The sequence below is a fragment of the Arachis hypogaea genome, chromosome 6 (genome assembly GCF_003086295.3).
Source record: "Arachis hypogaea cultivar Tifrunner chromosome 6, arahy.Tifrunner.gnm2.J5K5, whole genome shotgun sequence".
NCBI lineage: Eukaryota > Viridiplantae > Streptophyta > Magnoliopsida > Fabales > Fabaceae > Arachis > Arachis hypogaea.
In genome coordinates, this window is record NC_092041.1 from 31,973,905 (window position 1) to 31,979,540 (window position 5,636).

A 5,636-nucleotide genomic window follows, 5' to 3' on the forward strand; every position below is an offset into this window, starting at 1 on the left:
AAAAGGATCTCTGCCACAGAAGAGTTGCAAGTAGTAGTGAGAAGGATGTATTAAGTAAAAGGATCTTTGCCACAATAGCAAAGATAGAAAATAAGGTATTAAATAAAGGGATCTCTACCGTAGTAAAGTAGAGAGCAAGGATTGAAAAGAAATTGAGTGATGTTGGGCCTTAGTGCCGAGTGTCTATTGAGGATGGCGATGCGTAATGCTCATTAGATACTATAGGGATGGCTCAGTGAGGACGGCGATGCGTAATACTCACTGGAGACCAAAAGGAAGGTTCACACATGAGGACGGGGATGCGTAATGCTCATGGAGGGGACGTTGGCTGAGATAAGGACGGCGGTACGAAATGCTTATCTCAGGACCAATGTCGAGAATCAGGCAACAAAACAACACATGAGCTCATTGCCTGTATAGGATTATACATGCATCTTACTTGTTTGCACATATTTGTTTGTGATTGTGTTTTCTATGATTGCATGTGCTTGTGATTGGATTCTATGTTCTATAATTGCTGAGTTAGCTTATACTTTATTGACTAAGAACATAACAAAACGAACTTAACTTCTAACCCCGACCCTACTAAGAACTCTCCAGTTCTTGTAAGATCCAAAACCTTTGAAAAGTCTTATTAGGATAAAGTCTCAAATCATATGGTTGTCTATAGACTTAATTTCAAAAATTATTTTATCAAAGATAATTAAGGCAAGTTTTGATTTACCGAATTTGAGATGAGTTATGATTATTATCCAATTTTATAATTATTGGATTATTTTCTATATTTAAATTATAAATTTAGCAGTTGTGAAATAATAAAGATTTTATATGTTTTGGACTAAGTAACTAATATTTTAAATATTAGTACTGCTATTTTGAAAAATAGAGAAATTAATTATATTATTTCTAATTTTTAGATTTGGGCATTTTATTGAAAATAATTTGTGAAAATGATGAACAAATGGTATTTTCTATATATAATTAGTGTTGGATTTACATTGGGTTTCAATTACTATATTATTCCCAATTTTATGTGAAATTACCATAATGCCCTTAACCCTAATTTTCAAAATGAAACCCTAAAACCCTAACCCGACCCGTTTCCCCCCAAGATCCAGCCAAGCACCCACAATGTACCCTCACCAGCAGCAGTAGCACGCGCTGCTTTCCTTTCTTCTTGAACAAAAGAGAAGAAACGGCAGAGGGAAAGGGAAGAAGGGAGATGTCCGCCGGCGCCACTGAGTCTCGCCACCACCGCCGATGCCTTCGAGTGAGACACCGAGCTGCTGCACGCGGGGAAGCGTCTTGCCAACGCATCCTGCCCAGTTGAGGTCGCCGCCATTGTTCGCGGGCCGATTCCGTCACAAATCGGGACTGAGGCGAGAGGGGAAGAGACTGACGGGAAGGCCTTGCGAGGAGGGTTCACGCCGTGCCGCCGCCGGTGCTAGGGTTTGACGCCACCTGTCACCGTCGCGAGCTTCCTTGCCGTTGCCACAGAAGCTGCCTTTGCCGGTGCCGTTGGAGGCGCGAACGGAAGAACGCCGTTGAGAGGGGAAACGTGAACTGCGAGCCACAGGTTGAAGAGAAGCTCCACCCTCGTTGCCGCTAGAGGAGTTCCATGCGTCGCCGCCGAGGGTTGCCGCGGGTGGGGAGAAGACGTCGCCGCCTCACGCCACTGCCACCATCTGAGCTCACTGCTGCTGATGATGGTAAGTCCAAACCGCCGCCGGTAAAGGAATTCAGGCCGCCGCAGGTGTTGCTGCCGAAGGAGGGAGCTATATCTCCATGATTTCGGCCGCCGGAAGAAGTTCTGTGACCTCTGGGAGCATCGCCGGAGCTCCGGACTCAGCTTCTGCCACTTGAGACCCTGCTGCCGTCGCCGGAAAAGTTGCCGGTAAGGGTTTTATTTGAAGTTTTTGCCTTTTTGGATTTCAAAAAGGTTTTAATGTTACGCGATTTTCTATAGTTGATCCACCGAGGCTTTTGGCCGCCGCCGGAGCTGTTGCCGGGGCCAGTTCGAAATCGCAGCTGCTTCGTGTTGTCATTCCGGTAAGAAATTATGTTTCGAAAAGCCTCGCGTTAGTTTTCGGTTGTGTTCGGTTAATAAATGAGTTTTGGTAACGTGGGGTCGAGTCCTGATTATTATATGTTGCGATTAGTGTTACTATGGTTATTGCGAATGTGGCTTGAAGCTGAGGTTGCGGTTGTTGTTGATTTCGGGTTGAGGCGGAAAGGGCTTCGTGAGACGTTTGGGTTATGGATTTGTGTTTTGAGGTAGGGGCGCTTTCCAAAAACTATGTTTTATGTATTGGAATTATTACATATGGATACTGATGTGAGATATTGTGTATTTGGTGGTTGTATCTGCCTTATGTATTATTTGACTGACTCGAATGATTATGGATGTTGGTTTGGCTGAATTGTGCTGTGGATTTGTAAAATGAAATGCTTTTGGAGTTGATTCTTTTGAAGCTTTGGTATCTGAGTTTAATCTGCTGAGCATTGATTTGAATTGAGTTAATTATTTTGATGATATGAAAATTTGAATGCACTTTTGAATTCAGCCTAGTTTACTTTAAATGACTTGGTCTTAGACAAATGATTTGTTATTGAGCCGTTTCTTTAAAATTTTGGAAACGAGTTAAATCGATTGATATTGAGTTGATTTTGAAATGGTTTCCTTGAGATATACCACTGAGGCGACTGTTGGATTTAGCTTGTTTTTGAATTGATTTCTGGTTTTGAGCTGTTGAAAAAGAATGAGAAACGGTTTTAGTTGGGACCCGAACCGGGTGGCAAAAGTCCAAGTTTTAGGGGAGGTGCTGCCGAAATTTCTACAAAATCCTAGTCTTGTTTGAAAAGTTATTTAAAAAGGGTTGGATTTGAGAAGTTGTATTATTTGAGTTATTAAGAGAATATTTATGTTTTCAAGCTTAATTTATTTAGTGAACTTTATGCCTTGAGTTTGACTTATTTAGAAATGAACTATTTTTACCGTTTGAATTACTGAAGGAAAGAATGATGCTCTAATATTGATTTCAATACAAAAAGGAGCTTTTAGTGATTTCAAAGGAATCTAGACTTTTGATTGAGTAATTAAGTTTGAGGCATTTTGGAAGAGTTAGAAAAATGGGTTCCAAAAAGAAACCTGAAAGTGGTTTGATTCAAATGAATCGGTTCCATTTCAAATGAGTTGATTTTTGGAGCGGGTTGAAACTTGTGTTTTTGTATGGTTCGGTTTCATAATAAATTCAGCTTTATTTACTTGAGCCGAGAATCTATGATTTTAAGAGTTTCAATAAATCTTAAAGAATTGTATAGATTGACCTTCCCTAAAGACTTGGGACTCTGCTGAGAAACTTTTGTTATAAAATTCCATTGTTGGATGGATTATTTTAAATACTTTGAAATAAATCCTTAACTTGCCATGGTTTTGGAAGTTTTGGAAAGAGAATGCTGAGAGTGGCTTTGTTTTAAAAAAAAAGGGAACTCACTTTGAGTAAATTTGGCTTATGAGCCTGAGATAATTTGAGAAATGAGATCTTTAAAGCCAAGGTTGAAAAGAGTTAAAATTTGATTTCAAAGTGAAATGGCTTGAGAAAAGTGAGTTATGGCTTAAATGCCGGTTCTATGAACTTGATGATGTTGAATGGTGGAATTACTGTTTTGTTATGGGCCGGAATGGCTGTGTATGATTATGAATATTGGCTGGTTCTAGATTGAACCGTGAGCCAGAATGGCTGTGTGTGATATTGATTTATGGCCGACTGTCGAATGAGTTGTGAGCCGTATGGCTGATTATGAATTATGAATTTAAACCGAAGGACTGTATTTATTGATAAATTGGTTGGTTCTGGATTGAACCGTGAGCCGGATGGCTGAAATGGATGGTGATCCATGATTGAATATAACTGCATGTATGCAATTGAATGATTTGTGAATTTAAGCCGAATGGCTGAGATGAAAGTTGTAAGCGAGTATGCTTGTGTTTTCTCTTTGGTTGTAAGGGTGACAGGGCACCGATACCCTCTAATGGCGACAGGGCGCAGATACCCTCTAATGGCGACAGGGCGCAGATACCCTCTAATAATCCGCAACAGAGAGACTGTGTCCGGGTTAGCTACCGGACACGTCGGGTTGGCTTGATAACCGACAGATGATATCATCAGCTACTAGAACACGCATGCATCATATGCATCTATGTGACATTGTTTGGGTGTGCATATTATACTTGGTTTGCCTTTGTGATTAACTGCTAATTGTCCTACTTGCTGTAACTGTTTGTTTGTGCTTGAACTTCCTATCTGTGTTTGCATTTGGGACTCTGTTGGATTGTGGTGATTGGTTGATGGTTGGATTGTTTGGGCCTAGGGCCGTGGTTGAAAGGAGATGGACCGATGATTGGTTTCGGTTTTGGGTTTTTGGTTCGGAAAAGTATGAGATGCTAATTTGGTTCAGCATGGTTAAACCTTTTTGAAAGGCTTTTGAGTTTTTGAGAATTGAACGGTTCCTCTTCTAGAAAGGCTTTCCGACTTTACTTTTATTGTAAACTGTTGTTTTTGAAAAGAGGCATAAGACGGTTATTAATCACTGGTACGGTTGATCTTCACGTATCCTATTACAGTAATTCCCAAAAACCCTCTACTGAGAACCCTTTCGAGGATGATGTTCTCACCCCCTACATTTTTTCTCTTTCAGGATATGGGCGCTGAAGTCACGAAGAGTTTATTTATTTGTTATTGAGATGCTCTGTATTGCTTTAGATTATTATTTTTGTACCCTCGCCTTTATCTTGATATACTCTATAAGAGGGATAGGATTTGTATTGGATAATGTTTGTAATATTACTTATATATATGTATGTATATATATATATATATATATATATATATATATATATATGGATGTATCTTTTAAGAGTTTTTGTAAGTTGTATGGTATCTATGGATGTACTTTGTCGAACGAAAGTATTCTTGGGAGCGGTTTTGCGGTTTAAAGTTTTAAACAGGCTCATATTTTAGTATTAAATAGTATAAGTGTCGTCGTAATATCCGAGCTATCATAGTTGCACAGCCGGAAGCGTGAGCTTTGGTAGTTAGGGTGTTACAGTTCTTATCCCCTATTTCCACCCCTTTCAGCTACTGGTACGAAGGTTTAATGCAGAGTTACAGGAGCATAGAAGATTATGTTTACAAGTTGAGTTGTTAGATTTTGTTTTTCCCTCGTCGTTTATTGTTTTTTGTTTTTAGAGGGGATATGACTTGTATTTTGAGAATCTTAAAATAAGTCTATCTATTTAATGCAATGTGAGTATATATATGCCTTTGTGATTAAGTGGTTTAAAATAAAGAATCTTCATTTTCTTAATTAAATATTTTGGTTCATATTTGAGAAGGCTCAATATTAAAAAAATATAGTATGAAATTAAAGGAGTAGAGATAGGTGATGCTCAAACTTTTAGTACGATCATGAGGAGCTAAAAGTCAGAGTGTTACATTATGATATTAGAGCAGTTCATTCCTGTTAGAGATTTGGGAATGGATTGACTATGCTTCACTACATAATCTGAGTGTCTATCATGCTTAGTGACTTGTTCTGATAACAAGAGTTTAGATTTTATATGCATGACTGTCTGT

General features: G+C 39.1%; 1 long non-coding RNA gene across 2 annotated transcripts; it reads left to right on the forward strand.

The window, feature by feature from the left end:
• The first annotated feature begins 1,109 nt into the window (after window positions 1-1,109).
• LOC112696528 (uncharacterized) lies at window positions 1,110-4,967 on the forward strand. 2 transcript variants are annotated; one of them, XR_003150739.3, is made up of 3 exons: window positions 1,110-1,894; window positions 1,967-2,049; window positions 4,699-4,967. It is a non-coding gene; the product is annotated as an uncharacterized lncRNA (long non-coding RNA). The 2 variants fall into 2 exon arrangements; XR_003150738.2 differs by lacking the exon at window positions 4,699-4,967 and adding an exon at window positions 2,160-2,471 and having other exon boundaries at window positions 1,116-1,894.
• The last annotated feature ends 669 nt before the right edge of the window (window positions 4,968-5,636 follow it).